Source organism: Galeopterus variegatus, unplaced genomic scaffold (genome assembly GCF_000696425.1).
Source record: "Galeopterus variegatus unplaced genomic scaffold, G_variegatus-3.0.2 Scaffold446, whole genome shotgun sequence".
NCBI lineage: Eukaryota > Metazoa > Chordata > Mammalia > Dermoptera > Cynocephalidae > Galeopterus > Galeopterus variegatus.
Window position 1 is genome coordinate 371,797 of NW_007726557.1, and position 10,353 is coordinate 382,149.

The window sequence follows — 10,353 nt, forward strand, 5'->3', positions numbered from 1 at the left end:
GGAAACCTGGACACAGCCCAACTGTGCCCCAGGACACCCAGCTGTGCCCCCCTCATAGCCCTGTCCTCAAGCCTAGCCAAGAGAAGTCAGGGATTTGTCACTCAGGCCCCTGGGCCTCCTGGGTGAGCTCTTGTGGTTCTGACAGCAGGGAAGGCCGGAGAGACTTCCACAGATGGGAACCAGCAGGGGATCTGCCAAGGATTCTCAGGGTCAGGGTCGTCAGCCCAGGAGTCCCCATGCGAGGCAGGACCATCTGACCTTCCAGTCACCCCCAGCCCTGTGGGTCGCAACCTTCCCTGGGGCCTGGGCAGGGCCCACAGGCCTCCTGGTGTCCAGACAAGCTCCATTTGGGGTGCACCTTTCAAGGGAGACAGGCGACACTCTGCTCCTTGAGCTGCCGCCCCGGGAGGGGCCAGTCCTGGTGAGGTCTACCCCATTGTGGGGCCTGGGTGGACCAGCCGCTGAACAGGCAGCTCCAGCTGAAGGGGCTGTGGGGAGCAGATGGGAACTCCGGGCCCTTCCCCAGCCCAGGCTTTGTGGGAAGGCCCCAGTGCCTTGGCTGCCGCTGCCACCCTCTCCCTTCTGCGGCATGAAATTATGGTTCCCTCTCACTCTTGGGGCCAGAGCCTTTGGGGTGTCTCACACTGGTGAGCTTGGGGACGACGTCTGCTGCCAGGACACCCTCAACCCCCATGATGCAGCCTGAGGTGACCCAGGTCCTTGGGTAGAGGGGTCTGTGCCCCTCAGCAGCCTGCCTGGGCAGAGGGTCCCTGCTTGTGTGTGTGCTGGAGTCTCAGCCCCAGCCTTGCCCCACACTGCCGGGCTGAGGCTGCGCGACGGGTGGCCATGGCAGCTGCCTGGCTTAGGGAGGGCCGAGGCCTGGAGCTGGAGACCTGAGCTGCACAGCCTGCTGGGTGACCAGGCCTCAGGGTCAAGTGACGCTGGGTTTCAGTGCCAGTTCTTGACCTGCTGGGAGTGTCTAGAGAAGGAAATGAGATGGAGAGTGTGCTCAGAAATGGCCGTTCTGTTCTGTGCCCCCACGGATCTGCCTCCAGCCCCGCACAGGAACGGTGACCACGTGCCAATGTCCCAGGAACCCACGCAGGAGAGTCAGATCGAGCGGGGTCTGCAGGGGGCTCACGGCACCTGGGGTCTGCGCGCTCACAGCTGCTGTGAGCGTCTCCCTGTGTCTGGGCGGGCAACTCTATACCTATCTGTCCAGGCAGCTCTCCCCTCATGTCTGGAATTTCTAGAAAAGGGGAAAGATGTAGAAGAAAGCAGGCTTTCAGTCTTGTTGAATTCTCAGCCACCTCCGCTAATCACAAGACGATAAGGAAAGATCCAGGGACGTTTCCTCCTGGTGGCCAAGATCATAACCTGCAGCTTCTGTCTGAGCTGGGGACATCCACACGGTCACACTGTCCGTCCAGCTCTGCCCTCCCTGATGCTGCTGCCTGGATAGGGATGAGTCTGCACCCCCAGCTCCCGTGGGCCCTGCCCTGGGGACCACACACCTGCTGCCAGACACCACATTGCCATCACCCACCACTGGTTGGGCTGGGCAAGGGCTCCCCACTCTGAGACCAGGGAAGCGGGGTGCCCCGGGTTGGGACTAGCTGCCCCCTCTCTCAGAGGTCTGCAGAGGGTTGGCTCATGAGGCCCCCAAAGCTTTGCACATGGGCCAGCCTGGAGTTGGATCTGGAGAGGTTCATTATGTCCTCTTTTCTCTAAAGCAGCCTGTAGCGGCCCCCACCGCCAGTCCCACACAGCATGGTGCCAGACTTGATGCAGCCGAAAGACTCAGGGATGTCCCATCCTCAGCTCAGAGCAGGGGTCAGATGCAAGTGGCCTAGAGGTACAGTGAGCTTTGGAGTCACAGTGACCTGCAACCTGTGTCCACGCATCAGCCCCACACTTAGGAGTCATGTGGACTTGAGCACATCACTGTATCTCTCCAAGCCTCAGTTTCCCAATCTGTAAAATGGAGAGGGTAACAGTTATGGATTGCCACTGGCTGCCTCTATCAGCACCAACAACAGCACCTTACACACCAGAGGTTTGCCACTCTCGGTGGTGGGTGGGTGGCCGGGGCTGGGACAGTGACTTCCTCTCACCAGGACCTCCATCTTCCATTGCGAGTTTCATTTATCCTTCAGCAAACACTACAGAGCTTTCGTTTCGGTGGGAGGAGCAGACAGCAAGCACGTGGTGCAGTAAGCAGTAGTAAGTCAGGGCACATTGAAGGCGGAGAATGCTACGGGAAGACCTTGGGCTGCCATCTTCAGTAGCATGGGCAGAGGGGCCGCATGGGGAGGTAGGGGTGTGCAGAGGCACGAGGGGTGGGAAAACTTAGCCCAGGAATACCTGGGGATGTGCTCCAGGCAGAGGGACAGCCAGTGCAAAGGCCTGGGAGGGATCTGCCAGCAGGAGTGTGGCTGGAGTGGAGCAAGTGAGGGGGAAGTCCCTGCAGAGGACTCAGAGGGGTGACAGGGCAGACTGGGCAGAGTCCCTGTGAAGACCTGGGCCGAGGGAGCAGAGGTTGAGGTGATCTGACCCTCTGGCTGCTGAGCAGTGCACAGACTATAGAGGCCACTAAGGAGAACATTGCAGCAATCCGATCCAGGAGAGAGGTGGTGATAACCCAGATGGGGTTGGGGATGCAGAAGGTGGTGAGAGGTGTCAGAATCATGGGTATCTGCACACAGACTCAGCAGGATTTCCTGGCAGATTGGATGAGGGGTGTGACTGAAAGGGAGAAGTCAAGGATGGTTCGTTCTATAGTGGTTGCAGGAGCTCCAGCCATCACAGCTGCATTCCAGGCAGCAGGAAGGAAGGAGGGAAGGTAAAAGGATGATTGAAGAGCCTTTCCTGAAGTCCATTCAACCCTTCTGCTTGCATTGGTCAGCTCTGAGTCACATGACCATGCCTGGCTGCAAGGGGGGACCGGAAGGTAATCTCTTAGCTGGGTACGGTGCCCTTGATGATGACAGAGAGATGCCACTGGTAGAGGAAAGCTGAGCATGGACAGTGGTCAGGCAGCCACTCCGGGCCGCGGGAGGACACCAGAGGTGAAGCCTGAGGAGCCAACTCTCAGGGGGCACTGGCCTTACAGTGGGTGCTGACAACCTGGGCCAAGGGCAAACCAGATGGGCACATCTGTAGAGAGGGCCAGATAGGGCATCACACAGAAGGAAGGGAGGGAGTCGGGGAGTGGGGCTGTGGGCTTTTCTCGAAAGCTGCGTAGGCTGCAGGCGGGCTGGGGTGGATGTTCTGAATGTTGGGCCGATGGGCAGCTCCTGTCACAGGGACTTTTGGTACAACGGGCATTTTTACCTATGAGGAACTGAGGTCGAGGAAGGGGACGTGACTTGCTCACGATCCCACCGTCATCAAATGCCAGCATCAGACAGAGGCAATGTCATTTCCACACTTGTTCTCAAAGAAGAATGAGCGAGGTTTTTGTTTGTTTGTTTCTTTTTGAGGGGCTTTCACTTCTGCTCTCCAGCAGGCTGAGAGCAAATGGTCATGGTCTTTTGCTCCCCTGTGCTGAACAGGGCACGAGGGAGGCAGGTGGGAACCTCAGCACCTCCAAGGGTCCACCTAGCCCGGCTCTGTCCTACCCGGCTGTCCACAAGGACCATGCAGGAGGCCGGAAGCAATGGGTTCAGGCCCCGAGTGGTCTCTCAGACTCAGAACCCCCTGGCAGATTTGGTTTTGATCACTTTTTTCCCTCCTGCTCCCCAGGATGTGAGCTCCAGGAGGCTCTGTGCTGCTCTAGCAGGCCTTAGGCTGGTTCTCGGTGCACACTTGCGGCCCGGGGTACGGGCTCAGCCCCCTGAGCTTCAGTCTTCTGGGAATGCTCGCCCCTCCTTGGTTGCTCAGCCTGGAGCAGGCCCTGAGCTGCAGGCTATGTCAACAAGACCAGGGACACCCGGGTCTTAGTAGGTCCAGAGACAAGGCTGGGAAAGGAGATGCTGGTGACTCAGGGGGAGGTGGGGGGAGCCCAGAACCCTGCTTGCCTGCACCTGCTGTGGAGCAAGGGAGTGAGATGGGCCTACGGGGCTGAAGGGCTGAGAGAAGGCGCCTTTGCATAGCAGTGGCCATACTCCCAGACCTTGGGAGTTCGACAGGGACCCCCTCCATCCATGTGACCACTGCCCCCTGGGGCAGGCAGGTGCTGCTGGGAAGGGCAGAGGGTAGAAGAAGCAGGGAAAGGTGAGGTGCAGGCCTGCATCTCCCCAAGCACAGGACCAAGCCTAGGCCCCTGGAGCAGGGTGGCTGCCCAGTGGGGCAGTGTAAAGAAAAATGACACAAACGGTCAGGCTCCCTCAGCTGTTCAGAATCTTGCGGAGCTTGACCTAGCCTGTTTAACGTAAACATGTTAACTGCACACGTGCACCCAGGTGTTCCTTGGCTATTGTCTGATGTAATTGTGCATGTGCACCCAGGTGTTCTTTGGTTATCTGACTCGGACTCTGGCATCCCTGGGTTATCTGACTTAAGTATAAAGGACAAATGGCTCTGATCCACAGTGCCCCTGGGGATGCTCCCAGGAGGCCACCAGGGAGCTGTCTCCACTGCTGGATCTGCTGTAAGCTGCTGCTGCTGAGCGGACTGGGGGCTGTGCTCGTGTCTGAATAAAGCATATCAACTACCCATGGCTCCCAGGATCTTTCCAATTACCTAGCTCGTGACCTGCATATGAGGGGTCTGTGACCCAGTCTGCACAATGGGTTTGAAGGGTCTGTGAGCCCTAGCCCAGCAGGCGGGCAGGAAGGGACCACGGCAGGAACTGAGGGAGGCGGGCAAGGGGACCCTGGCGGGCTTCTCACCGTCTCCATATGTGGGCGCTGTGGGAATCAGGCCAGAGTTCTCCCTCAATGGTCTTCCATGGAGCAAATCCCTGTGGTTCTCCAGGGCAAGGGCTGCAGATTACATGGGTGTTGTGAACATGGCCCCTGTGAGTGCGTGGCTGGCCTGGGCATTGGGGGGTGGCTGGGGGTGGTGAGGGGCAGTGGAGCCGAGGTGGGGTGCAGGGGGAAGGAAAGGTGGGGCAGCCGAGAAGTGCATAAGGGGACCCGCTGGCCGTGGAGGAGGCCAGGCTGCGGCAGGTGCGTGTGAGAGGCTGGCGTGCGGACTCAGAGGAGTGCACGTGCACAGGGGCAGCAGCCTGGCCTGCGCGTGTGAGCTTCCTGGGGCTACTGAGACAAAGTCCCACAGACCAGGTGGCTCAATGCAACAGGCCCTGTCTCACAGTTTGGGAGCGGGCAGGGCATGTGGTCTGGGCCTCTCCCCTGGGCTCTGGAGGTCGCTGGCAGTCCTTGGTGTCCCTTGGCTCATAGAAGCACCCCCCGATCTCTGCCTTCATCTTCATGGCGTTCTCCCTGTGTGTGTCTCTGTGACCAAATCTCCCCTTTTTCAAGGACACCAGTCACGTTGGAGTAGGGCCCACCCACTCCAGTATGACCTCATCTTAACTAAGTTCACCTACAGGGATCCTATTTCCAAGTAAGTTCACGTCCTGGGGTCCTGGGGGTTAGGACTTCAAATGAATCTGGGGGAGACAACTCAGCCCTTCCCTGCAGTGGGGGGAGGTGAACTGGAGGCTCCTCAATAGTGGCTGGTCCCTGGGAAGTCATGGGCCCTCATGTCTGGGTCATTGGGATGTGGGTGTGAGGGTCCTGGGGCACTGTGGTGCCAGGGAGGCCGCACAGATGGCCATTTCAGAATTCCTTGTGGAAAATACCCCTTGGCCCTCCCCACGCCCACCAGACATCCTGGAGCAGCCTCCCCAGCAAGAATTCTGGGGATGGCAGGGGCAGGGCACCTGGGCCAGGTGATGGTTGGGAGGAGATGTGGGTGCCCCTCCCCAGCACCCCGTTCTTGCTCCCTGCCTTCCAGGAAAGGGCAGAGTGGGCTGGGCAGGCTTTCCTGAGCTCCCTGCTCAGATCCCACAGTTGCGTGGGGAGGGAGGCCCAACTCCCACCCTTGGCCCAGCTGGGTGCAGGACTCTCCTTGGGGCTGGGTTTTGCTGGGTGTCTCTCTGCCTGCTGCACAGGGCCCTGGGTGGGGTGGAGGCCGGTCTGGTCTCTGGTGTAGGATGGGTCGAGGCCTGCCTCCTGGGGTTCTGGCCTTCTCAGTCTCCCTGGACCCCAAGCCTGGGTGTTGGGCGTTGGAGGACTGGGCAGTGGGTCTGTGTGAAGGTGGGACCACAGCCAGTGGTTTTTCCAACTAAGGGTCTCATGGCTGCCCAGGCTCCAGTGGAAGGCGTCTGGAGGCAGGGGGTGACCAGCCAAAAAAGCATCAGAAGCCCCCTGCAGAGACTTCACCGGCCCCCACAGTTCTTCCAGGCCCACTCAGCCCAGGTGCCCACTACTGTCAGAATGGGCACCTCTGGGCCGAGCCCGTGGCGCACTCGGGAGAGTGCGGTGCTGGGAGAGCAGCAGCACTCCTGCCGCGGGTTCAGATACTATATAGGGATGGCCGGTGCGGCCGGTCTCAAAAAGGACAAAAAACAAACAAACAAAAAGAATGGGCACCTCTCGGGCACCCGGCCTGCTCAGCACATCCTGGGCCTCCAACCCCAAGAACCCCCCAGCCCTCCCCCAAGAAGTGAGCCACCAGGGGCATGTAGCTGCTTTCAGTGCTCCAGCCAAGGGGGCTCCAGAAGCTCTGCCCACCCTCCCCGCCTCGGCCCCAGCCCTGCTCTCCTGCATCTGGGCGGCTCCCAGCCATCTCTGCCTGGGTTTGGGGGGAGCCTGAAAGAGGAGGAGACCAGACCTGCCTCCTCTCCTGGCCGCACTGGGGGCAGCCTGGGCTTCTCGACCCCCTCCCAGAAGGGACCAATGAAACAAACCGAGCGAGGGCACTTTGAAAAACACCCAGGGCTGGTGGAAAGAAGAGCCGAGCCCTCTCTTCTCTTCTCACACCTCGTTAAGGCCGGGCAGCCCCTGCCCCGCCTCCACCCGGAAAACCAAGGCCAGGGCCAAGGTGGGGGCAGGGGCTTGCGGCCCAGGCTCCCTGCCGAGCCTGTCCTTCCCCTTTCCAAGCTGACCGCCGTCGGGGAGGGTGTCGTGGATCTCCCGCATGTGCTGCGATGGCCCCCGCCCAGCTGTGGCTCTGAGAAGGCCGCAGACGCTAAATTAGATCCATTCCTGTCTGCTGGACCTGTTGTCAGTTTTATGGCTCTGGGGTTATAAAAACAGGGGAGGAGAGCCCTGGGAGGGGTGGATGGGAGGCCACCAGGCCTGCTCTCCCCCTTCCTGGGGTTGGGGCGGCCGCAAGGCTCTGCTGTGACACAGAAAGCTTGAAAGGGGGAGAATCTGACAAGGAAGGGGGAAGGGGACTCTGAGTTTCCGACAGTTCAGCACCTGAGCTGGAGTGAACTCTCAACCCCTGCCTGCCCTGCTGGGGGTGATGAAAACCCAGGCCCCCAGAGCTCCCTGACGCCCACCAGCCGATGCTTGCAGCCGAGGGGCCTCATGGCCGCTGGTCATGCCTGCAGCCCGGCAAGGAGACACTGATGGAAAAGTGGAGGATGGCCCCGTCATGAGCTCCCCGGGAGGGAGGCGCCGCCCTCACGTGGGCCCCCACATGCAGCCTCACAGCCAGCCGCAGGGGGTTACGCCCCTGAACCCCAAGGACTGATGTCACAGGCTTCCGCTGTCTAGGTAAGAGCCCAGGCCACCAGCCGCAGGCAGGCTCCTGTGAAGCAGGCCGTGGCTCTGCGTGGATTTAACCACAGGCTGGGTCCCTGTTTTTCTTTGATGGAGAAGCAGGATCCTTGCCCTGGAGGAGCAGGCCTGAGACCGAGGGTCGGAGACCGAGGTTCCCAGAGACCTGCCCAAAGTCCAGCACCCAGAGCCAGGACCCTCCCCAGTCCCCTTTTTCCCCAGATAGTGCCCGCGGCTGCCATCTTCAGTGACCTGATGAAAAGTTGCTGCCTTTAGATACACTGGTTCAGTGGTTGGTGACCCAGAGGAAGCTCAGAGAGGTTCACTAGTGTGCCTGGGATCACACAGCCTTGGTGCCCAGGAAGCCACAGACGGCCACCACCGGACAGCGTTGTCCCGTCAGCTCTGGTGGGGGTGTCGGGGATGGGGGCGTGGGGGAAGTGCACACAGAGCTTCCGCCCCCCTTCTCTGGCAGACGCTTTGTCCCACAGCGTTAGGCAGGGCGGGGCGGGGCAGGGAGGGAGTCCAGGTGGGACTAGGGACAGCCCAGGGTGGGCTGCAGGAGCCTGAGGGAGCTCATCAGTGCCAAGTTACAGGTGTGCAAAGGGAGATGCCAGGGTGAGCCCTGCGGCCACACCCCAGAGATACATGGAGGTGTCCATGTGAGCTCGTGTTTTTCAATATATGCAGCTTGACATGGGAAGAAGTGAGCATGTGGATATGTGGTACACACGCCACATACACTCATCACACACCACACACACACGCATCACACACACCGTACACGCCACACACACACATCACACACCACACACATGCAGCACACATGCCACACACATCACATGCAGCACACATGCCACACACACATCACACACGCCACACACATGCCACACACGCCACACATCACACACCACACACACCACACACATACATCACACACCACACACACACAGCACACACATGCATCACACACGCCACACACACATCACACACCACACACACAGCACACATGCCACACACACATCACACACACGCCACACACATCACACACCACACACACGCAACACACATGCCACACACACGCATCACACACACAACACATACACCACATGCACGCCACACACACACCATACACACCCATCACACATGCCACACACACCACACACACATGCCTCCCACGCATCACACACACATCACACGTGCCACACATGCATCACACACGTCACACACACCACATACACCACACACGCACACACACCTTTTCCTCCTCTGTCTGCGGAGGGGACCAGGGGCAGTGGCCCGTCAGCGGCAGCGAGCACAGCCATGCCCAGGTTGTGGCTTGCAACACCAGTCTCCGCTAAAAGGCCGCGGGCTCCTCGGAGAGAGGGCGGATCCCAGCCCGGGACAGGGAAAGCAGATGAGCCTGGAACACCTTACTGAGCCAGAAAGCAAAGCAGTGCTCAAAGAACAACCAGGACACATTGAAAGACCCAGGAGCTGTTGCACAGGCCAAATCTGGGACAAGTCAAGCATCCAGATGGTGATAGCAATGAATTCCAATCCGTGGAATAAAATGGGAACCATGAGTCCTAGTGATGTAGATACATTAATTAATTGAAAGTCTGATAAGGTCCAGGTTTCAAAGTATCTCCCCACAAACCATTCATTAACTCCAGAGGGGGAGCAGGTAGCTTGGTCCTGGAGGAGCTACCTCCTCGAGCCGGCAAAGTGAGCTCCGTCGTAATGGCACAGGCTGGAACTGTGCTCTCCCTGATGGGATTCAGTGAAAACAAGGCATTGTCTCCATGACGAGGACGCACACCCTGAAGTTCATCACGAGGGTGGTCGGCAGAATCATGGCCCCCAAGGATGTGCACCCCCGAGTCCCCAGAACCTGTGAATATGTGACCTTACACGGCAAAGGGACTTTGCAGATGTGATTAAGGTTACAGACCTTCAGATGGGAAGATTAACCCGGATTATCTGGATGGGCCCAATCTAATCACATGAATCCTTAAAATCGGAAAACTTTCCCAGCTGGGTCAGAGATTTGACGTGACAGGGACTTGACCCTCTTCCCCCATAGCTGGCTTTGAAAATGGAGGGAAGGGCCACAACCCAGGGAATGCAGTGTCCCGAGAAGCTGGGAATGGCCCTCAGTGCACGGCTGGCAAGAAAACAACACGAAGAAGCCGAGTTTTGCCAACAACCGAATGAGCAGGCAGACGACTCTCCCCTAGAGCTTCCAGAAATAGGCGCAGCCTGCCTACGCCTTGATTTTAGCCTGGTGAGATCCATATCGGACTTCTGAACTTCAGAACTGAGAGATGATAAGTTTGTGTGAAGCTGCTCAGTTTGCAGTGATTTGTATGACGACAATGAAAAACTAACACAACGAGGAGACATCAGACACACCCAAATGAAGAGACAAGGGTTAATTATCAAGCACCCAGATAGCGCCCCTCAAAACTCATAGGAACAGCTAAATAGAAAAATGGGGCAAAAATGAGGGCCGGCCCGTGGCTCACTCGGGAGAGTGCGGTGCTGCTAACACCAAGGCCACGGGTTCAGATCCCATATAGGGATGGCCGGTTCGCTCCCTGGCTGAGCGTGGAGCTGACAACACCAAGTCAAGGGTTGAGATCCCCTTACCGGTCATCTTTTAAAAAAAAAAAAAAAA